The sequence below is a fragment of the Manis pentadactyla genome, chromosome 3, assembly GCF_030020395.1.
Source record: "Manis pentadactyla isolate mManPen7 chromosome 3, mManPen7.hap1, whole genome shotgun sequence".
In the NCBI taxonomy this organism is placed as follows: Eukaryota; Metazoa; Chordata; class Mammalia; order Pholidota; family Manidae; genus Manis; species Manis pentadactyla.
The window spans coordinates 211,264,667-211,291,728 of NC_080021.1; the positions used below are offsets into that span (position 1 = coordinate 211,264,667).

The following is a 27,062-nucleotide window of genomic DNA, read 5'->3' on the forward strand; positions in this document are numbered from 1 at the left end:
CGTGATTCAAACCGCCTCTGGGCAATGGCCTCATGGCCTCTGCTCCAGCCTCAGAGCAGTGCCCGAACTGGATCGCCTCCCCATTTGCTGTTGGCTTTTCAGCTCTTCCCTCTTCCATGTAACCAGGTCCCTGTGTTAAAGCTACTCTGAAATACCTGGAGTGGTTTCTGTCGTTCGGACCGGTCCTGACTCTTACAGCAGGTATCCAGGACTTGCCTTCCCCCAGAATTCCCTCCCTCTTCTCCAAGCCCAGGGTCTTCATTCTGGAGGGTGAAGTCAGACCCCGGAGCGCCCGTCACAGGGGACTGGATGGGGCTCTAGCTCCTTCTAGCTCCCGGCAGCGAACCTGCTCCAGGGCAAACAAAGCTTCCTGTGCAGCAGTAGATGGCATGTGTCATGGTGCTGCAACGCTGTCTCCCTGCTGTGCCCTGGCAGTCAGGGGCCCTACCAAAGGTTCCTCTGCACAAAGGCTGGGAGGAGCTTCTGGGAGTCAGGGGAGAGAAGAAGGAGTGGGGGAGACAAAGAAAACCCCACCTTGCCACACACAGAGGGCCTGGACCCAGCAGGCATTCAAGCATACCGTTGCCTCTCACTTCAGGGTTGTCCCTGAGACTCAGGCTGAAGCCTTGAATGTGAAGACCAGTCCTAAGGGGAAAGACTTTCTCCATGTCAGAACAGCTGCCCCAGGGCCCCACTCCTTAGGGAGCAGAGGAGCCAGGACAGAGCTCTCGGAGTGAGTAGAGGGCTGTGGGCCTGCCTCCCAACCAGAGTCCCTAGGACTCCTACTGGGGGCTGCTCACAGAGGCCCCCCAGCCATGCTTCCCCCCACTTCCTGGAAGCAGGCAGGCATCAGCAGGTTGGTGAGGAGTGAGTGAGTGAAGCACGTAATGAGCAGGACACATGTCCTGCACCAGCACTTGCATGAGCATCCATACTTACACGTGCTCACATGTATTGAGGAGGCCACACATGTCTGCACACCATCATACCCCACAGAGACTACAGACTCTGCAACCGAGGGCTTACACATGCATAAATACACACACATATGCATACCCACAGTGGGCAGACATACCCACCCATCCACTCACTCATCAGTACATGGTCATAACCACACACCTACATGTGCCTGCATGGAATCACATCCATGTGCATAATCTCACACATACGCAGCCTGCTACACATCCCATGATTTGTGTGCATACAGCTAATACACACACACACACACACACACACACACACACACACTCACACACTCACACATCAGCTTACCGAGGTGTCCTCAAACACCCAGAAATACTTCACAGCCCCATGACCTGGTGTGCTCACCACCATGCACCCACATGGGCACAGAGCAGCCCCCAGACAAGGCTCCAGTACCACTCCCATGCTGGTGAACACAAGGATGCACAGGCCCGGGTATGGCCTTCCGCATGACTCACATATACTGCTGCCCCTGTGCCAACACAGGCACATACACTGGGACACAGAACCCCCCCTTGGGTGGCCTCCTTCCCCATTGCATGTGTTCTGACCCCTTTTGGTAGGACCCTCCTCAAGAAACTGAGCCAGCTGGCTGCCCCTGGGACTAAGTGAGCACCCCAGCCCCTTCCAGTAAGCTGGGCCCTGACCTGGGTCTTGGGGGAGGGGAGGCGGCTGCCGAGCATGAGTCCTAGGGCCAAAGTCTTGTTTGCAAGCCCTGGGTGGAAGTTGCACAACCTGCCGCAGCCGGTCAGGGGTGACTGCTTGGGGTGACTTGGGTTTATTGTCTTGGGCTTCCCCTTGGCTGCAGGCCCAGGCCCAGCCAGGCAACCTGTTTCTCTAGGGTAGGAAGGAGAATGTGGCTCCTCTCTCCCCTGCCCTGGGAATGGGTAGCCAAGCAGCTCCCCTGGTCCCCAGGCATGTGTGCCACCCACCCAGCACCATCTGCAGAGATGCACAGAAGTTGGAACCCAGCCTCTTCTTTCCCAGATGGGAAGTCGAAGCCCAGGGAAGGCGGGGGGCCTGCCCGAGGTCACACAGTAAGTTGGGGGCACAGCAGGGCTTGCACCCAGGCTCAATTTTCTTTCTAACCCTAAGACGGATAGTGCAGAAGCCCAGTAGTTCTCATGTAGATTGAGCCAAGCTACTCTGAGTGTTCAAGGAGGGAGCCTCAGAGTCTGTGCCGGCACCCCCCTTTCCCGCGAGCCCCCACCACAGCTGAGTCAGTTCATCAAGGATTCATGTGCCATGTCACCAACTCACTGAGCTAACTAAATTTACCCAGACTTTTTTTTTTTAATGTGTAAAGTTTCTGACAATGTGTGTAAGATGAATTGGCAAGGCCTTCAAGGGCCATAGGAAGCCAGGATCTGGGGCCTTCGGACTCCTCTCCACCTCTGAGATATGCAGCTCAGACTGGGGCGGGGCCCACTCCCGCAGGGACTTCATTCCACTTCCCTCCAGCCAAAGTGAACATTCCTGAAAATCCCAGAAATTTTCTAAGGCTATTAAAAACCATCCCATGCCTGCGGCCCGTTTTCTCTCTCCTCCCCTCCCTCCCCCACCTTCCCCCTTCTCTCCCTTCTTTCCTTTCTGCCACCCACTGCCTGCCTTTCACCCGCCTGAAAGTCACTGGGCAGGTCCTAGTGGGGCAGAATGGGGGCCATTGTGAGGTCAGAGTCAAAGCTGGGGGGAACAGCAGCCTGGTGGGCCAGAGGAGGGGTGTACTCAGGGAATTATCTGTGATTAAAGGAGCCACGTTTCCAGCTGACAAGGGAGGTACAAATATGGAAAGGAGGGCCCTGCAGACCCTGTGTGTGGACTGGAGTTGGAGCTCTCAGTGAGAAGACCAGGTTTAAAGTGAGTGTGTGTGTGTGTGTGTGTGTGTGTGTGTGCATTTTCTCCAGCTCTGTTCACCTAGAAGTTCTAGAGCAACAAATTATCCAATAGCAACCAGTATACCTTCACTGCAATCTTGTTTTCAAAATACCATTCTCTCCTGAAAAGGAGTCAAGGCTTTGGAGGAATGGGTGATTCCCAAGCTGGGAATCAGCAGAAAGGGTAAGACGAGCCTGGAACAGTTGTTGGGTCAGGAAGTAAAGATGAGCTCAAAGAATGAGGGGACATGCTGAAAGGACCCCAGAGCCAGCTGGAAGGGGCATCCTCTAGCCGAACCGGGTGTGACCTGGACATCGGAATAGATGATGGTGATGGTTTATAGCCCACTGAATGAAATAGGAGCTCATGAATCCACACTGCTATAAACAAGTAAATAAATACATGAAAAGACAGATGAGAATGCTTTCCTTACAGTGGAATGACAAATAATAGAAGGCTTCAAGAGATGCTGCAATGAGGGAAGTAAACAGAATAAGAAATGGGGGTACTTATGACTCACAAAAATAACAAATGACTTAAGGAAGAAACTGGATCAACTACAGAAGTGATCAGAGTGAACACCACCAGGGTCAACAATCGACGTTGTGTGGACCTGAGAGGAGGCAATGAGAAAGCAGAGCGTCACTGCTGTGCTATTCTTGCCCATGACCCACAGTCCTGGCATAGCCGTGAGGAAACATGGACAAACACAACTGAGCAACATTCTACAAAGTGACTGCCCCGTGACCTTTAAAGCATCAAGAGTGGGACACCACTCAAGGCAAGATGAAGGATCCATTCTAGACTGAAGGAGACTGGAGAGAAAATAACACGGATGCTAGGTCAGGGTGTTACTTTCTATAAGTGATCTCATGGGGCAACTGCTGAAACTTGAATGGGGTGTCTGAATGAAGGGCATATGGAGTTCTTTGTACTATTCCTATACGCTTTCCATAATCTGAAATATCTTAAAATAAGACTATTTTTTAATCCCATAGAGCACAACCTTATAAAAGTGTTAAGGGAGACTCCTGGATGGATGTCTCTAAGGAGGATGCAGAAGGATTGCCGGGTGACCTCATTTCCTGGTGGAGGGCTTGGGGTGAACCGAGGTGTGGGCACCTAGAAAGAAAGAAAGCAAAAAACAGGAAAATGAACAATTCCAGGAGAAACAGAAAGACGGACAAGAAAGTAAATGTAATCATAGCACTCTACATGTCTGGCGTTGTCAACATTATTTGCACTGTCACAAAAGAAACCCTAAATATTTATCTAACCAAAAATTTAATGATCCTATAAGGAAGATGGTGCCAGGAGAAACAAGAAGGGATTGGATGGGCTGGAAATTCTTACCTTAAGTAGGAAGATGGTAGATTACATCTAAAACAGAAAATCAAGAAATAACAGTATATTTGGGATAGAAAAGAACTCATTATTACAACTTGTATCCTGACTTTTAAAAGATAATTATATATATTATGCATTAATTCCCTCTATTTGTATGCATTGCTATTTTACCCATTTAACATGTAATTCAATAAAGAAAATACGTCAATGACAGTAAATTTACATAAAATGTTTTAAAAAAGAAAGAACAATAGGAGTATATTATTTAGAAGCCTAAAAGTAAATGAAAAATAAACTGCTGTGTCTTGTTAAAAGCAGTTTCCTCTGGTGACTGGGAACTGGGGACAAAGACAGATTAGATAGGAGACTGCATTTTAAGTCTTGCAGAACAAAGCATATGTATACTTTTAATAAAAGTTGAAATTGAAATAGAAAATTAATGAAAAGAAACACAGTCAACTTGGAAAATTTGTGTAGTTGACTATTTAGCAAAATCTGCAAAAGAATCTCCCAAACTGCTAAAGTGATGATAAAACAAAATTACTTTTTTTTTCATAAAGTGTCATTGATATACAATCTTATGAAGGTTTCACATGAACATTGTGGTTTCAGAACAGAATATTACTTTTTAAGCAGTTAAAAAAATCAGTTTAAAATGATAATTTCCCACATGATACTACAAAATAATATTCACAGGATATTAGAAATAAACTAGAAGAGTAAATGTCTTATGACCTCTAGTTTTGGTCAATTGAACAGTCCTTGAAGTGTTGCTAGGAAAAGAATATATCCATTAGAAAAATGGACTTTGGACATAGTCAAGAGGAATATTTCTAAAACAGGTTTTCGGAAAATCAGTCAATTTGGTAATATGGGGCAGTGGTCTTTCAGTGAGCCTTTGGAGAACTGACTTTGGCCAGATTGGCCCTTTGAGGTCTGACAATTTCCCTGCACCCAAGGGCCCTCCCAGGACCAGCCCATTCCCACCCAGGTCCGGCACAGCCTCCCTAGAGGGGAGGATTCGTACTCTGCATAACAGCTGTGTGGTGTACATTTATAACCCCATTTTACAGGTGAGAACCCGAAATCTTGTAGAAGTGAACTGACCTGCCCAACGCCTCCTAGTCAAAAAGTAAGTGACCAGGACTTGGCACACAGGTCTGTGCACTCCAAGACCAAGGTACTCCGCTTGCTCCTCACCCCTCGGCTCTCTCACCTGCTGGCGCCACACCTAATTAGAGTCTCACTGGCCCCTGAGATGGGCTGGGAAGCAGATGTGTCATTAGAGCACAAGATGCTGGAAGCTCCCGCCATGTGTCATTATGTGTAATTACACGAGTTCAGGCTTCTGCGTGGGCTGGTGAAGCCAGGGTGTCCCCGGGCCAAGGTGGCCGGGGAGTTCCTGCCGCTGAGGACTGGTGCAGGGGCTGCAGAGGGCCCTCGCAGCAGCCCTGGGAGCGGGGCCCTGGTCCCTGAGTCTTGGAGAAAGCTCCGGGCTCCTCCCTGAGGCTGCGGAGAAGGCCTGGCAGGGAGGTGTGGTCTGTCCACGCCTCTCTGGACGTTCTTAGCCAGACTCCCACCTGGGTGAGGAGTGGAGTAGAGGGAGACAGCTACACAAAGAGCACAGCCCCAGTTCCCCTCTTCCCATCCCCAGGCAGACAGAAAGACAGGTACAGGCACACGTATACACACTACAGAGCAACGGTTTGGGAACTTACACCAGAACCTCGGAGTAAAGAGCGGCTTGCACTTTCCCCAGGTCCACTGTGTGACTGCCCTGGGGGAGGGGCGAGTGGGAAAGAATGTGGAGCAGCGGGGGGACAGGGTCCCTGTCCTCTCTGGGTGGAGATGGCCAGTGGAAGCAACCTTTTGTATGTGTTCATTCAATGAACAGGTACTGAGTTGCTTCTGTGTGCAGGGTATTGTTCTAGGTCCTGGTGCTACAAAATAAAGCCTCTCATCTTAAGGAGTTTACTTCCCAAGGAGTGAGGGACAATAAACTTTCAAACAGATACATAATGTACTGGGTGGCGACAAGTGGTATGAAGAAGTAAGACAAGGCTGAGGCGCACCTGCCCACTGATGACGATCTAGCTGGAGAAAAGGCAAGTCACTCTCCCCCGATTTGCCCAAACCCAAAGGATAGGTGGAGGAACAACTGGGATGACGGCGGGTAGAACAAAGGTGCCCATTGCCCCAGCTGCCCCCGCCTCCTTGCTACCTCCTCTCCTCCTCTAATACTGCTTTTATTTTAAGTAAATATTTGAAATGGACAAAAGTCATTGGAAATTATATACAAACACTCATGTACCAACTGCCCATGTTAAAAATGAATCTTTAGATTTGTAAAAAACAAAAACTTACAATCAAAGCTCCCCGTATTAGTCAGGAAAAGCTAGGTTATGAAAACAGTCCCCACATCTCAGTAGCTGTAAATAAAAGGTCTATTTCTCATTCCCTGAATCCAATGAAGACTGACTGGAGAGAGCTGTATTCATTGCAGTCACTCAGGAGCCCAGGCAGATGGATGGATGTGCTGCCATGCTGCCGTGATTTCAACAAGAGACTTCAGGGCTCACTGTGCAGGGAAGGAAGCATGAAGACTCACACATGGACTCTTAGATGTGACCATCTGAAAGTGGCATATGTCACTTCTGCTCATGTTTCACTGGCTTAAGCAAGTCTTGTGTCCGTCAAAGGACAGTGAAGTGTAATCCTCTCATGCGCTCAGAAGAACTGAAATGCTGGTGAGCACTGTTATGTACCACTCTCCCATCCCATTTCCACCCCAGGGATAAGCTCCATCTGGAAGTTGTGTATCATTTTCATCTGCAGATTTTAACTTTTAACATACCTTTATGCATTATTAAACAATATGTGGAAAGAAATCGCAAAGAAAATTTAAAGATATTTTGACCTCAGTGACAATGAAAACACAACATATCAAAGTCTGTGTTGCAGCTAAAGCAGTACAATGGAGGGAAAGTTATAGTATTAAATAAATATATTCAAAAAGAAGAAAGCTTCAAAACCAATTATCTAAGCTTCTGTCTTAAGAAACCAGACAAAGCAGGGTAAATTAAACCCACAGCAAGCAGAAAGAAAAATAAAGAATATAAGAATAGAAATCAGTGAATAGAAAATAGAAAAAAAAATAGAGAAAAATCAATGAAACCCACAACCTGGCTCTTTGAAAAATGTCAGCAAAATTGTTAAAACTTTAGCCAGACTAATAAGGAAAAAAAGAAAGACACGAAATGCCAATATTAACAATGAAAAGGCGTACATCCCTACAGATCCTAGGAACATATAAAGATAATAAGGGAATTGTTATGCCCAACTTTATGACCATAAATTTGAAAACTTAGATGAAATAGGCAAATTCCTTGGAAGACACAAATTACCAAAGCTTACTCAAAAAGAAATAAATAAATAGTATAGTCCTGTATCTTTTAAGGAATATGACTTAGCAGCTAAAAAAACTTTCCCTTTTACCAATTGTCCTTATTCTGCATCAGCCCATGAACTAAGCTGCCAAAAAGAAAAACAAGGATTCTTTCACAGAGAGGTGGGCAGAGGAGAAGTCACAGAGCAAACACGGGATTCTCTTATCCACAGGGGTGGCTGTGTGCCCAGGGCAGGGATAGGGCAGACAAGTGGGGCACCAGGGCACGAGATGTGAGAAGGCACTCACCCTCAAGGGCTGCAAATCCAGGTCAGCACCCAAGAGTGTGTGCTTCCTTATTATTATTATTTTTATTGTGGTGAAATATGCACAACATAAAATTTACCACTGAAACCGTTTTAAAGCATACATTTCAGGGGCATTTGTACATTCAAAAAGTTATGGAACCATTGTCACTATCTAGTTTCAGAACATTTCCATCACTCCAAATGGAAACCCCACACCCATCAGCATTCACTCCCCGTTTCCCCCTCCGGCAGCCAACAGCAACCACTACTCCACTTTCTGACTCTATGGATTTGCCTGTTCTGGACATTTTATGTAAACAGAATTATAAATTATGTGGCCATTTGTGACTGGCTTCTTTCACGTAAGCATAATGTTTTCAAGGTTCAACCATGTTGTAGCAACTAACAGCATTCATTTTTTATGGATATCTAATATTCCATTGTATGGAATCATCGCCTCTTGTTTATTTATTCACCTGTTGATAGATATTTTAGTTGTTTCCAGCTTTCAGTGGGATAGAGTAGCTATGAAGATTTGTGTACAAGTTTTGTTTGAACACCTGTTTTCAATTCTTTTGGGTCCACACCTACGAGTGGAATTGCTGGGTCATATGTTAACTCTGTCTAACTTATTGAGGAAGCCGCTCCTTACATTTGTATCTTGGGTGTGTAGCCTTGCTTCATTTTAGACCATCCACATCAGCACCTCTGAAGCAGAGGGGTTGACATGGCAACAATTCTAAGTCACATTCAGGGGCCAGGAGGGATGTCCTATGAAGCTGGAACACAAGAATACCAGCATTGGAGCTGGAAATGAAGTTGGTAGATGCCAGAACACCAGGTTGTCATTTCAGGGAGCCCAGAGAAGAGAAAGGGGAACTCTTTCTGAGCTGGAGAAAAGGTTACAAACTCTGCCCTAAGATTGAGAGTGCAAGGGGACCCCAGGAAAAGTAACTCTGGTTGCGTTTTGTCCTAACTCCATGTGCAGGTGAGGTGAGCCACTCCCACCCTGAGGGCCTCAGCTTCTCAGATTGGAGAATGGAGGTAATAAGCTTCTCCTATCATTTGCAGGGGAGATACTGGGTGCGAGCTGCCTTTGAGAACTGTGAAGCTCAGGGTGAAAGTTTCCACTGGAAAGGCCTGCTCGGGTGGCTTCCAGAACAGGGTAGGACTTTGGGCGGACCCTGCTTCATTTGGCTCTACAGAGGTCTCTGGAGAAGTTGTGTATAGTTTGAAATTCTATAAAAGGAGACCCATTTACAAAATACACTGAGGAGGTGACTGCTTAAATGAGCCCAGGGGTGAATCCTCTGGTGACTTTTGTGTTCAGTAAGTTAGAATTTTCACATACTGGGTTTGCAACTCGGCTAAATTCTGAAAGAGTCCAAACCACATGGAGGTGGAGGTGACAGAACTCCGATTTCTCTGGTTTTCAGAGTATAGGGACTTTTTCCTGGGTAGTAGTCTCATCTAAAGGAAGCCCAGAGCCTGCCACGTGGGCTTGAAAGAAGAGGGCTCTGGACAGAAGAGGAAATGGGAAACTGTGCTTTCCCCACCCACAGAGCCTGAAGGTGAAACCAGATTCTGTTCAGGCGTGGTGTGATCGTACCTGGGGAATTTGTAGATCACTAAGACTTGCAGGGAAGGAGAAGAGGGGCTTTCTCTGGGGGGACAAGGTGCTTTAGACTCCAATTCAATCCCCACTTGTACAGGGAACTTCAACCCCATGCCAGGCACTGCCATTCAGAGACTGCTTGGTGCTCATTATCCCATTTAATTTTCCCAACAAACCCTTAATTTACAAAGACAGTAGGAGCAAAAAGGTAAAGCAGCTTGTCAAGGTCACAGGTCAAGTTAAGCACTGGGGTCAGGATTTGAATCCAGGTCTCATAACTCAAGGCTTGGGGCTTGTTCCACCAAACCACCTTGAAGCCCCCAGACATGTGGGTGACATCAGACAGGACCTTCTAAGAGATCAGTGCTGATGTGATAGCACTGCGGTAGAGTCATCTGTGCCTTCTCTCCTTGGTTTGTCCTGGAAAGCCCCACATCTTTTGTGGAACTGCTTCCTAGTATCTGTTATCTGGAATTTATGCCAAGGGCAGCCAAAGGCCAGGGTGGACTTAGAGGCCCAAGAAGGGGAACTCAGGGCCAAGAGTCAGTCCATCGTATGCAACCCTCCTGGCCTGGGGCCCCTGCAGTGGGTAAAGTAAGTCTCCCCTGCTCTCCTGAGCAGCTGTCTGTCAGGCCAGGGAGAGTCCCCTAAGCTGAGATCACCTTCACCCAAACAGAGCTGCCTGGGGTTCAGAGACTGCTTGGAAAGAACAGAGACTTTAGATTTAGACCTGGGTCCAAATCGCATTTCCATCACTTAGTTAGCCAAGTTTCCTCACCTCTCTGTGCCTTGGTTTCTATAAAGTGGGACCAATACTTGTCAGATCGAAGGATGTCAAAGCCCACAGGAAGCACATCCCAGCAAGTGGTGGGGGCCTTTGAGGCTCCTGGTGTTCCTCCAGCTCCTGGCAGCCCCCTCCAGGGAGCAGAACCTGTGCCCAAAGTGCTGGCATGCCCGCCTAGGCCCTGGTGTGGCCCTGGGGAGACACCATCATGGACCAGCCAAGGCCCTTACCCTTTGGGAGCTCACGGTCTAGAAAGGCAGGCAGAGCCAAGCCAGCCCGTGGGATGAGGGCTGCAGCAGAGGGATGCACAAGGGACCCTAGGAGAGGGAAAGAGGACCCTGTTAAGGGTTAGGGAAGACCTCACAGGGGGAGGGTCTAAATACTCAACAGCCTGCTTGTCACAGTCATGACCAATCAGAAAGGGCGCTGGGCTATAAACAATCCATAGGACCCATTAGCGTGATTATTAATGTTTGGGAAAGGGGCGTTTTGTTTGGGTCCAGAAAGTTCTTCAGACAAGTGGGGGAAAAGGGCACTCCAGGCAGAAGGAATAGCATGTGCAAAGGCCTGATGACCAGAAAAAGCAGGGTAAGTTTAGACCCATATGGCTGTAACATAGGATGCGTATGGAGAAGAGGGGATCTTACGTACCAAACTAAGTGTGGGTGATGTGGTTAGGATCCCTCTGATGTGGCTTCCCACATGGCGGCCCTGATGAATGGGCACTGCAAACGGAGTTTCAAGGGTCTGGACACTACTCTCATCCCAGGCCTACTTGGGGCAGCAGCATTGCTTGGGGGCCGGGTCCAGGCTCCATTCTCCTGGGAGAGGGGACAAGGGCAGGCCAGGAGGAAAGGCTCCCTCAAAGCGCTCCAGAGAGTCTGCTGGGCAAGGAAACCAAGGCAGATACTTCATCATATGGGTGGGACCAACACAAGGGGAGGTGGACACCCTGGTGGCCCGGCCTGCCCAGCCTTCTCCCCAGCCCCTGGCATGCCACCAAGCCTCCTGTCTGCTCTGGAAAAACTCAGGAACATTCTTGGAATAAGGGCCCTGGTTCCAGCACAAGCTCTTGCTTACACAGTGTGACCTTGAATAAGGCACAAACCCTTTCTGGGCCTCAACAGCATGAGGGAGCCTGTTGATTCCTCCCTTGGACATTAAGGGTGAGTCAAGCTGATCCTTTCCTGCCAGTCACCCTACCTGGCTTCATGGAAACGTGAGGAGTTTGGACTCAGACAGAACAGAGTTAACTTTGGGATGTACTGGATGTGTGACTTCGAGCAAGTGTTAAGTTCTGTGCCTTCATTTCTTCATTGATAGGAGGCAGATTTGATTCTACTGTGCAGAATAACTGAGACAACGCTAGGGTGCTGGCCACAAGCCAATACAAGTGGCCGCAGAAGCGCCTTGGCCCCCTCCCCTGCCCTTGCAGGGTCTCCTTTACTTGCAAGCCTGCTCAGCTGCAGGGTCTTTGCTGAAGCTGGACGCCAGTGGGGAGTGAGGAAGAAGGCCGCATTATTCGCTATTCTCCCTGGTCACTTTTGAGCCCGAAAGAGGGCGCTATTGGTAATAAACAGCTGTAAGCCAGGGCTGTCGTGAGGCAACTGGAATCTGTGACCCCCAGTGGTAAGAGGAGATGCAGAAATCGGGGAGAGGCAGAGGAGAGGAGAGACCTCGGCAGGCCCCATGAGAAGCGCACTCGGGGGAGCAGGCGTGACGTCTCAAGTTGGCTTCTGCAGGATGACCCGGTTACTTTAGCTCCCGTCTCCAGAAGAACTTCAGTAAAGAGCTGCTTCTTTCTGCAGCAGTTTGGAAATTGGATTTGGTTTGGATCTTTTTTTTTTTTTACATCTCCTGCATTAGCTAGTAGTGGGTTGCTTCATTTCTTTCTTGGATGGGTCTCCACGCAGAGACAAACCTTGGTTGGGAGCAGGAAGGCCCCATGACAGCAGGGTGGCGCAGGTACAGAGACTTCATGACGCTTCCGAAGCAGTAGTTGCTCAGTAAATACCCATCCCATCCCATTCCGTTTCCACCCAGAAGCCCCTGGCCCTGGGGCCCTGTCCACGTTGCCTCAAGCCTCCACACCAACCTGTTCCTTCATGCTCTCCGGGTGGTCTGAGCCCTCCTGACCCCGCGCCCCTCCCCACACAGGAATTCCCAACCTGGAGGGCAGGAACCCCTCGGAGAGTCGCCGGCTTGGTTTCCTCTCCGCTTCCCTGCTCTGCCTCTCCAGCGGGGGCTGGGCCTGCCGCAGCTGGTGGGGCAGGGGGCTCTCCCCCCCACTGCTCTCCGCGCAGCCCCTCAGCCCGTCGCACCGCCTGGGTCCGCATTCCTCCACCCCGAATGCCTCCTCTGGGAACACAGGCTTCGGAAACCTGAGAAGACCAGCCAGCCGGCGGCGGCCGGAGGGAGGTGGGCCCGGGCGGGCGCGGGGCGGGGCTTGGCTTCCGCCTTCGCTGGAAACGGAAACCTCAGGCCTTCTCCCCTTTCAGCTGCTCTGGGCTTCCAGGCCTGGGAGCAAGGAGCCTTGGCTCTTGCTAAATCCACATGGGAAGATGGAGGCTGGAGAAGGAGAGGGGTCATGATGGTACTTTGTAAAGGGAGTGGGACTTTTGCCATGTCTGCCTGGTGCAAAGGTTTCCACACTGAGGACCCTTCACGCCCCTTTAGGTTTTTAGAGCACAAGGGCAGACCACTAGCAGGACCAAAAATAACCAAAGCGGTGAAGTTACTAGCCCAGGGTCTCACGACTAGAACGTGGAGGGGCTGGGATTCAGATCTAGGCTGGTTTCACAGCGCCACACTGCCTCCAAGTAGGTGTGTCCCAGGTTCAGCTGGAAATGTTCCCTGCTTGCACACCTCTCCCTGGTTAATGTATGAACTTTTCCCTAAAGTGACTCATGGTATTCATTCCACTGGTGTAAGCCTCTACCCCGCCCCATGAGGCCCTTGGAATCTTGAAATTGTGACTCATTTAGGCCTGAAAGGATTGTTAGAAACTGATTTGTCCAATTCCTTCTCCTTACAGATGGGGAAACTGAGGCCCAGAAAGGTGCCCTGACTTGCTTGTGTCGAACCCAGACCTCCTAAGATGCAGTCTGCTTCAGTGGAGAGAGTCTTGTCAAACAGGCTGGGTTTGAATCCCGACTCTGCCATTTAGTTTCTGGGTGACCTTGGCCAGTGGATGCTACTTTTTTGAGCCTCAGTTTTCTTACCTCTTAAATGGGAAGCATAATACTTTCACTGAAGGGTTGTAAAGATAAAGGAGGTCCTAGGTTCGGATGCAGTGGCAGAGTTCCTGGCACTCAGTAGGTACACACTCAGTACAGGCTGCTGCCTTCTTTCTACTCTAGCAAAGGGAAACGGGATCTTAAAGCACTGAGACCAGGGCCACACTTTTATAGCGCCTGGGAACAAGGATAGACAGGACCAGTGATGTGCCAGAGCTGGTTTGTACTGATTGGCGAGAGCTGATTGTTAAGGAAGAGCTGGTTGTTAAATATTTGGTGGTTGCAAAATAAACAAAATCTAAATTAAAATAAATAAGTACTTGGGAATTGTAAGACAATGTTTTGGTTTTGGTAACTTTAAATCAGCCATGGTGGAAATACTTCACACCATGGAAGCTGGCAAACACTACAAATCAGGAAATTTTTTTCAAAAAGGTGCATAGTATGGGATTTGCCAGAAGTAGGAAGTGACTCACAGTATCATTATGCTTATTTTATAGAGGAGACTCTGGGGCTCTAGCTGTGCCAGCCGAGTATATCTGCATATCCGTCATAAAGTGCACCTTCCCTATTTCCCAGCTGTGTGACTTTGGGCAAGTCACTTCACCTCTCTGAGCTTTTTCAGTCAGGCATGGACACTGTGGCAAATACCCAGCTGTATGGGTATCTGTAAAGGGAGCTAGCACCCACACCCACCTCCTACATTCACTGGGATGATTACGTGAAATGATGTATGCAAAATGTAAAGTGCTAGGTTCTGAGCCTGATAACCAGTTGATATTAATATTATTGTCAGCTGGGTGCTGATTTGGTATCTTCACCTAATCATAACCTGGTGAGAAAGATGTTTCCCAATGAGGAACCTGAGGCTCTGTTTGGCTGTGCTGCTAGTAGGTGGCAAACTGGCTTTGAAGCCTAGTCTTATTGATTCCAAGGCTGGGTTTCTGCTAAGACTCTTTGGCCCCAGACCAGTTCTGGGGGGCCAATTGCAAAGCCTGGCTTGTGGTATTTGGCAACTGGCTTCGGGCAGACCACGTGGGGTCAAAACGACTGCCTATCCCATGGGTCTGCCTGAGCAACTCAGCTCAGAGCCCAGGCCTGCAGTTTTGAGCTAAACAGTGCCCACATGGGCTTCCTTCAAGGGTTCTGGAGCCATCCAGAGTAGATCTGGTGTGCCCCTCTATCTGTACACTCTGTCTCAGGGAAATCGCTCCAAAACAGGAATGGTCACCCTGGACAAGGTCTTTCAGAGTACCATCAAATGAGGGGAAATGTTTTTCTTTCTTTTTAATGGATTAGGCCTCTCTGCTCCCACCCCTGTTATAGAGGGCTGGTTTAAGGCTGGGGAAAGAGAATGCCTGGGCCCAGACCCAGCAAACCCCTACTCAGAAAAACTTAACCACACCTTTTCTGATTCCCTGCCCCGCCCTCTTCCTTCCCATCCCCACTCCTGTTATGCCAGTCTCCAGTCTCTGTCCGGTCCTCTGCGCCTCGCCCCCAAGACAAGCCTGGCTTGTCCTGATGCCATGAAAAATTACTCCCATTCCCAGCCATCCAGGGGCAGGGCTGAGAAACCCATCAACAACTGCCCATCTCCTCCTTTGGAGCACTTTCCTCACATTTGGGACATGGGGTTCAGGGATGGGTGGTGTCGTCAGCCCTAAATCTGGAGGCCCCCCTTGCTTCTACCTGACCTGAGAGCAGCTGCCCCTCTAGACACTTAGGAGGCCTCAGGCCCAGAGGAGACTCACCTTAGCCACATGCCCTGCAGTTTCAGGGAGGGTGGTTAGGCCCCCTCACTGGCCCCCAAAGCCAAATGGACACCTGGATGCCTGGGGGAGAAATACGGCCAGTGTGGCACCCTACTGACTCAGTTCAAAGCAGAGCGAGTTGGAACACAGATTCTGGAACCATCAGATGCCTACTAAATTGTCTTTTTGATGAATTGGTCAACCTGTCTGTGCTTCAGTTTTCTCATCTGTAAACTTTCTCATCAAGGACACAGATCCCCAGATCACAGAATCAATGTGAGGACTACACGAGGGGGCAACTCAGGGCCCCGCCGAGAGGACCACTGTGTATTCACCTGGCCGTCACCATTTTGTTTACCACGAAGAACATGGCCATATAATTGACTGTCCAAGCCCGGGAGTGAAAAGGAGACAGTATTATTAATGACGCTGGAGAGCAGGCATAACCAGGACCATCCTGGGCATGCAGGGGCCTCGGTCACACCATGAATCTTGTGTCTTCCCCATGCTAGGCTGCGGGCAGATGCAGAAGGCCCAGGTGAATCCATCACCACCCTTACCCCAGGGAGGAGGGAAGAGCTGCAGCCGGACAGTCTCACTCAACTTAATATCAGGAGAAAACAGCCATCCAGAAAGGAAGAGGGGGACAAAGTCCCAGGGCTCTGTGAGCTTATGAAACTTCTTTGGAGGCCAAAATAGTGTTTCCACAGTCCCCTATCTCCGTGTATGAGTCTCTAAGCTGCCGCAAATGCCAGTTCTCCTGCAGAAGCACAAGGGTGTTGAGTGTCCCTGGCAAGGAGTAACATAGCATCAACTCCTTTATTTTAATATTGACAGTGTTGGAGTCTTAGTTTCCTCATCTGCAAAATGGGCAACAATCAGCACTCCAAAGTGTGGTTGAGAAGGTCAGTTAAGGGAATGTATGTGACAGGCATGGTTCCAGGCACTTACCATGAGTCAGTAGATTTGAATGTGTCAGTTGAAACGGCAAAGGGCGGTGGAGGGAACTGTAGGGAGGTGCAGGGATGTGGCAACATCGCTGGGTGCATCTCTGCCTCTTGCTGACTGTGAGAGTTGGAATATTAATCTCCAAAGCCCCTCCTGTCATAACATGGTTAACTTGTGTTGTTCCACATTCTGGGGACTCCTGAGTGTGAGGTCTACTATGTCAGGCCTGTAGCCAACTCAAAGTTGGTGACTGTCACTGCCCAAGGCAGAAGGACATCATTGTTTAGCAGCTCCTATCTCGGCATCAGCAGAGCATGAAAGACTTACAGGATGCTTCCCTCTGGGCACAATGAGCCATGACACCTTGCACTTAATGTACCGTTGCTGGGAGCCACATCTTAGAAAACTCTTAGCCTCCTCAGATCTTCCAGCCCTGGAACACAGCATTTCACTTCTCACCAAACATTTTCAGGAATACAATCTCATGCGACCACCAAAATCCTGCAAGACAGGTTGACTGCTCCCATCTTACAGATGAGCATACTGAGACCCAGAAGCATGAAGTGGATTGCCTGAATTTACACCACTGAGTTTTCAAGTCTCAAAGAAACCATGTCTGGCCTCTTTCAATGACCCTACAGATACCTGGAACTAAGAATGTTTTTAACATTTAGCCCCAAAGCCAAACCTTACAAATGAATTTAGAGGCCACTGGAGAAATTACTCTTCTTTGCTCCTCCAGTGTTTTCTGTTTTTCTTTTCCTCCAACAAGACTGTTAAGTCCCTAAGGGCAGGGACCATGGCTGAGACTTCCGTTATTTCCCATAGTGCTTAGAACAGTATGTACAGGTGCTGCTTGCTAAGTGGGGATTAAATGCAATATTTTGGAATACTATGTGGTCATATAAAAGGAAGTGGCTCTTTTTGGAGTGAAAGGAAGTGATCTCCAAGAGGTGATGAAAACACAAGGTATATAGCAGTTCAGATCAGATGCTATTATTTGTACAAAAAAACCCCCCACATTCACGCATATACACATACATACATATATATACACCCACACAAATAATATTGTCTGGGAACAGTATATCAGGGTCACTGATTCCCTCCAGGAAAAAGAAGAGGTGGAAAGGAGATGTCACTATGTACCCCTTGGCACTGTTTGAATTTGGAATGGGGGCAAGTATTATCTGTTCAAAATATGTATTAAATAAATATTTTAAAAATTAAAATAGCTAAAAATGAGGTTTGCTATATCAAAAGGTGAATCATACGATGACATAGAGAGGGGCTATGCTTCCTGCATTCCCAGTCCTTGGCAAATTGGTCAGTTGACTTCACAGAATGCACCGGGCAGTGGGAAATCCTAGCAGGTCAAGGTTGACAGGACTTTTGGAGACCCACCTTTCATTGTGCCAGTCAGGAAACTGGCCCAGGGACACACAGGGAGTGAATGGCAGAGCTGGGCCGAGACGGAAGGAGTGCTGAGTTGCAGCGCTGACTCCTTCCCCAGCCAGTTGCTTTTGCTCCCCCTGAAAAGCCCCATAAACTCTCGCATAAGTTCTTTGTTGATACGCAGTCATCAGAATATGGAGAAGGCCGCAGACAAGAGGCCCACATTTCGTACTTGATGCAATGTAAATACTGAATCCCCCAATGCAGTGACCTTCGCATAGCGTGACCCTAAAGTGGATCATTCAAATCAAGATACTTTGGAGTGAAAAGCGATGCTATTCATAACCACACCCAGAAAACAAGCACAAATGAGACCTCCTGGGAAGTCAAGACTACCCACCCCCTGCCAAAATTCCCATCAACAGGAAGCTGGCAAGAAGACATTCTGTCCAAACGGCCTCCAAGGACCATGGTCTGATTCTGTCTTTTCATGGCCCCTTCCTCCCACTGCTCTTTCCTCCAAATGCTGGCAATAATTTAAGCTTTGGGGAAACCCAGGTTCAAATTCTGGCTGTGTTCAAACCATCTTGTTCCTCGGAGCCTCAAGCATCTTCATCTGTGAGACAGAAATCGTGTCCCCCGTCCCCAGGGATGCTGCAGAATGGCATACCTCGTGCACAGCCAGGCATTAAGGTGCCCAGAAATTAAAATAGCAGGGGGGTAGTCTTGACTTCTGCTGAAATGGCTAACCCTGAAACTCTTGGGGGTGAACACAGAGAGCCTTTCTCCCAGACCAGATTCACAAATGCATCAGAGGGAGGAAGTGTCAAGCACCATGTGCAGGGGGATGTTTGGTCTAATTCTGGGAGTCATTTTGCCTAGCACCTCTTCACGGTGACTCATTTGGGTACTCGCTGAAAAATCTTTTTCATTAAAAACAAAAGTTGAGTGGGGCTCAGTTTGTACCTTTTTCCCTCCACTCCCCGCCCTGGCCAGGATAGTGGGTGTAACGCAGAGAATTTGGAGGGTCACTGGGCAGAATTTAACCTGATTTTTCCCTCAGCATGTCACCAAGGGCTGGGACCAGGTCAAAGGGAAGGAAGTAGGGGGCAAGGAAGAGGAAGGCCAGGAAATCTGGATTCCCTGTCCCCTCCCATTCCTGAATTATAGCCCAACTGGGTAAGAAGGGGGATGCACAAGCCTTCTTATTCCCTAACACTCAGGGGCAGGCATCAGCTCAGCTGCCACCAGACACATTTCTGTTGATTGTGGCTCACTGTGTGACCTGGGGCATGTTGCTTGACCACTCTGAGCATCAATTTCCTAACTGGAAAAGGAGGATATTAGGAGTACCTCTTTCGGGGGCTCTGTGAGGCTGGGGAGGGGCTTTGCCAACATCAGAGTCTTACACGGATATGGTCCCAGGGATGTGAGGCTGTGCACAGGTCCCTAACTCAGCGGCTAACCATTTTGAAGAATGATCCATCCTGTCCCTGTTGGTTTGTGGAAGGGCTAGGACTGGGCTGTCCCCTCCAGAACAGCTGTTGCCTGGTCTGTTCCTTCTTACACCAGCAGCCCCAAGCTAGGCAGTTCATGAGGCAGGACTGCCTAGATTAGGCACACGGGCATGGCACTAGACAATCTGTGGTCCAGCTACCAGCTCAATCACTTACCAGCTGGGCAACTTTGGGGAAGAGAACTGGCTTCTCTAAGCTTCAGTTCTAGGACTCATTTGCCCCATCTGTACAATGGACACAAAAGTAGCATGATGCCTCCTTCAGAGAAGGCTGTGCAACTGACTACCACAGGCAGGCAGAGCGTGCAGCCATGAACCTGGCACACTGGCAGGTGCTCAGCTGGTATAATTATTGTTACAGATCACAGCCAGGTGAAGCACATTCCCTCACTGGGCAAATGAAGCCTAGTGGGCAAACCCCTGTGTCCAGCAAGTGCTGTGACCACGCTGGGCAGATGGCAGGCAGGCAGTGTCGGTCCCTGGTTACAGCCCTCCTAGGGGACTCAGCACAGTTTTGCATGTGGAGAAGCAGCAGCAAGTGTGGAAACAGGAACTGTCTGAGCCCAGAGCGTCCCCTCTCATAGCAGCGGGGTGGGGAGGACAGGGTAGGTTCCCTTAGAAAGTGAAGCAGGGTACTCAGCTGCTGGCCGGGGCAGGCCTCCCAGTGGCTGTCTCCTTCGAGAGGGTATTATGCATTCATTAGTAGAGTCTTCTTCCAGAAACTTCTGCACATTGCCTCTGACTGGTCTTGGTGTCCGCAGGAAGTGGGGAGCTCCAGACAAGAAGAAGTTGGTACTTAGTGGGCTGGGAGCAGCGCCTTCACCACCCTGTGATACCCCTGGAGCCTGCTTCAGCGCCCGCATTCAGCAGGCACACTATAAATGTTTGCTCATTGCCCCGTTTCAGTATTACTAAGGCTGTGATGGGAGCCATGTTAGGTGATGAGTATCCACGTCGTAAGGTCCACGGGTTGGCTGACTGCAGACCCTAATCCTAAGTGTCTACAGCCCTAGAAGCGGGGAACTACTGGGCCTGACTGCCTGTGTGTTTGGGCCTCAGTTTCCTTATCTTTGCAATGGGGCAGAGGCCTCCGCAGAGTGGATCACCCGCCGTGCACTGGGCTCGACAAGCGGAGGGGTCCGAGCGTGGAGAGGGCGCGGCCCAGGCGCCCCCGAGCCTGCGTGGCGGCAGCGCGCACGAGCGCAGGGGGCGGCGCGGCCCCGCGGCGGGGAGGGGCGGGAGCGCGCGCGGGCCCGCGCAGGCGGCGGCGGAACCGAGCGGACGGCTTGCGGCCGTGGCGCCGCCGACTCGTGTGGGACGCAGCGCTCCGGCCGGCCGGTCGCCGCTCCGCGCACTTCTCTTCCCGCCGGCAGCCGAGCTCGCCCCGCGCCGGTGAGTGGCCAGGGCCTGGGCCAGGCTGGTTCGGGCCGGCGCGGGCCGGGGAAGGGGCGGGGGCCGGGCCCCGGGCCGTCACCCACTCCCGGCCGCGGGGGCGCGTGCCCGCGCGCGCTCCCGGGGTCCGCGGGGGAAAGTGGCGGTGTGTGTGCGTGAGGTCCGTGCGCGTGTGAACGCGCAGGTCTGAGTTGTGTCCGCGGCTGTGCGTCCGAGCGTGCGTGGGCGGCGTGTGTCCATCTGTACCTCGGGGTGTGTTCGCATAAGTGTGTTGGAGCTTGTGGCGGAGTTGCGTGTGCACAGTGGGGCGTCTGGGTTGCGTGGTTCGTTGTGAATGAGCAGGGGTGTGTGGGGAATGGGCATGGGTTCCATTTATCCATTTATTGAGTGTTTACTATGTGCCAGTGCGTGTGGCAAGCGCTTCTTGTGGATCCATTTTTGTCAAAGAGTTGTAGGGGTTCAGGAAGTATGTGTGTGCACACACGTGTGTGAACACATAATGATTTGTGTGCGCATTTATGAGCCTGTGAGGGCAAAAGTGTGCATATGTGGATGCGAGTGTGTAATTTGTGTCCTGAAGTGTGTAAATGTTTATTCGGAGGCTGAGAGCCCTCCTACCCACCAGGCATATTATATGATGTGCCCACCTCCGGCCCCAATGCCAGAGAGCAGTCCTGGTGTGGGCACCCCAGAAGGTGCCAGGCCTTGTTTGGTGAACAATATGTCAGAGGTCAGACCCACAGAGCTAGGCTGGACCTGGCAGAGGGGGAAGCCCAGGAGCCAGGCCTTAGCAGGACCATGGGAGGCCCTTCCGTGGGGCTCCAGGAGGCACAGGCTGAGCTGGGGCTGAGGTGGGCCTGGCAGAGCTCCTCGGCCTGGCACTAGAGGACTTGTGTTCAGTTCTTCCTCAACACCCTTCTCGGTTCCCTGGCTTTGTTCTTGCCCCTCTCTGGCTCTGGCACATTTTAACCATTTCCCGAGGGGGCTGACCAGGGGTCCTGGACACTTGTCTGTGTATCCGGGTGTCTCTGTTGAGGAGACAGTTATTCATCTGATTTATTTGTCGAGACTGGGCCTCAAGGGTGAGTAACAAATTGAGCACAGCATGTTTGGGACACTGTCTTCAAAGGCCTGTTCCTTTGCAGTTTTGACTGACAGGTTTTTGTGCTTTATAAATGTTGAAAATCTCCTTTGTCCAAAGTCTTAATTGCTGTAAGGCAAACTCTAGAAACATTGTCACTCCCTGGTTCCCGTGAATTTTCAAAATTCTGAGGGGGAAATGTTGTGCGCAGGCAAAGCTTAGAGGCACATTTAAAACCTGTGGTGTTAATGGAAGAAGAATTTCATTGAAAGGGATGCAGAGCCGGCTGGAAGAGCCTGTTCCCAACGCAGCAACTTACCCAGTGAACTTTGGACGTCTTCTTTTAGCAAACAAAACCTGGAAGGAAACAAAAAAGACCCACATTCCTTTTCTTTTTTGTCCTAAAAAAAAATGAAAAAAACACCTTCTGGGTTTGCTGGAATTGCTGCCTTCCCTCCCCCCATCGAGGGCAGGCCCTCCCTCGATCCCCCACCTCCAAATAAAATGCCTGTGGGGAGCTTGGATGAGTCACTCCCTGGCAGAGAGCCCCACGGGCAAACATTTGGGAAGGTTCTTGCCTAACTTCCCAGAAGAAAAGGCCCAGGATTTAAAATGGTCCCTGTGGTTTGTCAGCCTCTGCTGTCCTGTCTGCTTCGGAAATGACTAAAACGTAGTTTCTATCTCCACAAAATAAAGTCTCAAACTTAAGCAGCAGCCCGGGTTGGTCTGGGCTTAGAGCAATGCAGATTTTAAGAAACGGAGCTCCTGGCTTTGCCGGGTGGTGTTCCCAGTGGCTGTGAGCAGGGAACAAGCAGGAAAGGGGAAGGCAAGTCCTGTTCAGGAAGCGTCCACTGTGCACCCAGCTTTTGGTTTTATGCACAAGGAAACTGAGGCTCAGAGAGGTCAAGTCCCTGTGCTGACACTGCTGAGAGGAGGTAGAGGCAGAATCCTGTCACCTGCCTGACTTCAGGCCTGTCTTCTTTCCATGGCCCCAGGGCCATGACATCTGCCAAACTAAGGGACATAGACTGGGTTCTGAGTGCTTTCACACACATCTACTCATTTAATTTTCACTGTGAGGCCGGGTGTTATCACCATTTTACAGATGATAAAAGGAAGGCTCAGAGAGATGAAATGACATGCAATATTTTGGGAAAACAGCTCTACAACTAATAGCCACCATTTATTGAGGGCATACCATGTGCCAGGCATGGTACTCAAAAATGCAAGTGCCTACTTTCACTCCACCCACTCACTAGCACTGAGATGGGAACTGTCAGGCTGCCCATTTTACAGATGAGATTAAATAATGTGCTGAAGACCATGAGCTAATAGGCTGTTGAGCCCAGGTTTGTCTGAGCAGAGCCCGCAGTCTTCCTGCTGAACCTGGAAAGTAACAGTCACCGTGTACCCTGTGTCTGGCCCAGTGCTAAGGTCCAGGACTGTTAATCTTGACCTTACAGAGAGGAAGATGAAGACTTGGGATTGTTAAGTAATGTGGGGAAGGTCATAAACCTGCAAACAGCAAAGTCAGGATCCAGACCCACATTTCTGACTCCAGAGTTGAAGTTTGTAACCTTCAGCCGTATGGACCCCTCAGTCCTGCTTTCTCCTCTCCTGTGCCCAAAAGAGAGTGGATTAAGATACACCAGGTTCCTGGGGGCCTGGGCCCCTCCCTTCCAAGAGAGGTCTTCCTGAACGCTCTGCCCTCCCCCCTTGTCCACCCTTGTGGGTTCCAGCGAGGTCTTCTTGGCATATACTGGCAGGATCGTTGCACCCAAAACCCCACTAGCCACTGTGGCTGGATTCTGTCTGAGGGGCAAATGACCAACACCCAGGGCCAAAGCTGTGAGATGGAAAGGCCTACAGTTCACATTTTTCTTGCTTCTCCAAGTGCCAAAGACTGGTTTCAGAAGGGAAGTGTCAAAACAATTGTCAAAAAGAGAAGAATATTCCCTTCCTCTTCTTGGGTCAGACCAAGCAAGGGAGGCAGAGGGTGGAGAGTGGAGGACCCGGATGAGTCATCTAAGAGCAAACACAGGTTGGCACCTCCAGGCCTGCGTGGGGAGGAGGCATGCTGGGACACTGTGCCCAGGAAGAGCCCAACGCTCTGAACCCTGATGATGGAGGGTTCCCTCCACTGGCCTGTCTCTCGATTCTGAATATCTGACAACAGGATCATTTCTACCTAGGCTTTCTGAGCTTGCCATTTCAGTCCCAGGCCCTCTCTCTTCCTCGTTCATATCCATTTATATCACAGTTTATTCTGTGGCGTACTGGAAGGGCGTGTTGTGTCTGAGGACCTGAGTGGCTTGGGGTGCGTGGCGCCCCTGCAAAGTGTCCTTTGGTATTGAAAGGAAAAGGTATTTCTCTCCCTTCTAAGTATGTTCTGCAAACTGATGAACATTTGCAAATTGCTTTGAGATGCGTTAATTTAAGGTGTGAAATAATAGATCTTGTGCGAAGCGCAGCCACATTTCTGGCATTGATGGATTTCTCTCCCGTCTGGCCTGCGATTTGGGAAGGTAAAAATAGTCCTTGTTTCTACATTTATATATATATATATATATATATATATATTTTTTTTTTTGCTGACATCATTTTAGGAAGCGTGCACATGCCACAGACCTTTCCTTGGCCATCACCTCGGATGGTAGCCAGAGTGGGGAGCTCTGGGGAGCAGGGAGCTCTTACAGTGGGGGAGCAGTCCTTTGAGGTGGTCCAGGCACCCTCTGACTGTCTGTGAAATTGCTCTGAAATGAGCCGGTGGCAGATGACCAGGCTTGGCCAAAGCCCCTCTAGCCTTTTGGTATTTGACCATCCTCATTTCTGACTCGGATACTAACAAGAGGGCTTTTGGTACATGTTTTATTTTAAAAAGAAAAAAGTCAGGCCAGAGCTTCACCCATTCCAGCCTGAGCTGGACATACACACAGTCCCTTCCTTTGGCCAAATCTGAATTAAACCAGCAGCCTTCTCAGACTGAACTTTCAGAAAGGAGCTGACATTGGGGCAAATTAGCTGGTACTGTAATTTCCTGTGACATTCAGTTTGGGAACTTGAATATGGACTGTGATCTAGTATTTTGACATCTGTCCCTCTAACAGGACTTGCTTTGTGTGGAAACAGACCTACATGCACAGCCTCTGCCGTCGTCTCCCAATTCTGGGTTTTTCCACAGACAACTTCTCCGGTGGTCTGGTGGCAAAGGCCCTTTCTTCTAGCCAGGCCTTCTTGGCATCTACTGGCGGGATCATTGCACCAAAAACCCCACTAGCCACTGTAGCTAGGCTCTGTCTTGGGGGGCGAATAAGGGGCCAATGGAATTGAAAGGGGCGTAACTGGGATCTGAAATGCATTCAGTTCCAACGGCCTTGATCCGCATGGAGCCTTTCTTTCTTTTTCTTAGACATCTGCGTGATGGTGACCTCATAGAAAAGAAAAAGGGGCTTTATGTAGGAATTCCATAGAGTGTGAAGGAATTCCAACAGGGGAAGGGGGAGGGAAGCTGCCATTGAGAGCCTGCAGTGCCTGCGTTTTCCCTGAGTTGTTTCAGCCTCACACTTCAAAATTGGGCTGGGGGAGGGGCGGTGCTTGACCCCAGGGAACGGAGAGCCCCTTTAAGGAGAACTTCCCGAGCTCCAAGTGGTACTTGAGGCTCCTAGATTTAGTCCCTCAAGCCCGTTCTCATTGCAGGTGAGCATGTGGTCGGAATTTGCTCATGAGCCCGTTCCGCCTTGTCTCTCCTTTGGAGCTGTCCCCAAAGCCTTTGAAACAGGGTTGTTGGGAAGAGACCTGCAAAGGGCAGAGTTACTTTACAAACGGTCTTCAGCTCTGATCAGAATCCAGTAGGCTCACAATCCAAAGAAGACCCACACACCCATTTTACAGAAGGGAAACTGAGGCCCAAAGAGGGGAAGGCACTTACCCACAGTCACATTATGAAGTTGAGCTTCAGCACCACATGGAGCGAGGTGGGAGACCCAGACCTGCCATGTAATGAGCAGTCAGTCACCTCCCAGAGCCTCAGTTTCCTCTCTGGAAAATGGGGACAATGTATGACCTCATGAAATTTGAGGGAGGAACACAATGAAATGCTCAGCTTGTGGGGAGCTCCTTGGAGGTGTTTGATGCTTACTCCCTGAGATTTTATGAGAGATGTAGAAAGTATAGTTGACCTTTGAACAGCGTGGTGGCAGGAGGGTTGGTGTTTAGGGGCCCTGACCCCCTTTCCACTGAGCAGTTGAAAATCCACATATAACTTCTGACTCCCCAGAAGGCTGACTACTAGTAGCCTACCATTGACCAGGAGCCTTACCAATTGCATAAATAGTTGATTAACCCATACATATGTATTATATACTGTATTCTTGCAATAAGGTAGGCCAGAGAAGAGATGATGTTTTTTCAAATTGTTGCTGATCACCAAAAAATTTTCCAGTATATTTATTGAGAAAAAATCCCATCCATGTGTAAGTGGGCCGGCACAGCTCAAACCCGTGCCATTCAAGGAGCACCTCTAATCACTGAGGGCCTGCTCCAGGAGCCACTGAAGCACTTTTCTATGATTGTCACCCTCAAAGTAGCCAGGGAGGAGACCTTGACAGCTTTGGAAGAGGCAGGTTTTAAATGTCAGGGTGGAAACGTTTAGAAATCAGTATTTTGCCCTCCTCTCCACTCACCGCCCAACAAGGCTAGGAAAGAGAGCCTTACACGTTCTCAGTGTATCCTCAGGGTCTCGGGAGGCCCCAAGAGCTGTGTCAGCCACGGTGTGTTATGAAGCAAGGCAGATGTTTTGTTAATTATTTACACAGCGTCAGCTCCGTCAGAGGTCTGTGTGGACAGAAGCGGCTGTCACAGACCTGGGCCCGGGGGCAGGGGGCTCTCCGTTAAAAGTGAGCGGGCGGCCCTCACCGGACAGTCTTCCTGGGGGTTCTGCACAGAGGCCTGAGGGAGTTGCTGTGTGTTTGGTCCCCTCCTGAGCCATTTGGGGTCCCTCAGGCTGGCTGCTTTTCCCTCAGGGAGAGGAGAGATCCTGAGGCGGGGTCTGCGGACACTGGCCCAGCTCTTCACAGCCCAGACCCCGTGTGTGCATGGGGTGAGGGGAGAGCATCAGCAGGCTCCAGAGGTCTTGGAAGCCAGTGCCTTAACTCCCTCCTCTGAGAAATGGGCCAGTAAAGCCAGGCTTAAGGCCCTTGAGTCTTGTGGCACAGGAGCTCCGGGTTTTGGGGAATGGGCTGACCGTCTCCTGTTTTCCACCACTATGCTTCTCCTGTTAACCTGTTTTCCTTCAGGAAGATTTGCCAACGAGTCATTTTAAGAAAAGGTTCTTATAGGAATTATCCATAATCTGTGAATCCAGAGACAGGAAGCAGATTGGTGGTTACCAGGGGCCAGGGGAAGGGAAATGGGGAGCAAGTGCTTAGTGGGCATGGGGTTCCTTTA

At 49.9% G+C, this 27,062-nt stretch overlaps 1 protein-coding gene across 2 annotated transcripts in view; it reads left to right on the forward strand.

Moving 5' to 3' along the window:
* The first annotated feature begins 20,374 nt into the window (after positions 1-20,374).
* NEK6 (NIMA related kinase 6) overlaps positions 20,375-27,062 on the forward strand; it is a 79,424-nt gene continuing 72,736 nt past the window's right edge. Inside the window, exon 1 of one of the 2 annotated variants that reach the window (XM_036913977.2) lies at positions 20,375-20,536. The gene's annotated coding sequence lies outside the window, so the exon portion shown is untranslated. The remainder of the gene's footprint in view (positions 20,537-27,062) is intronic. The other variant, XM_036913976.2, reaches the window with a different exon arrangement.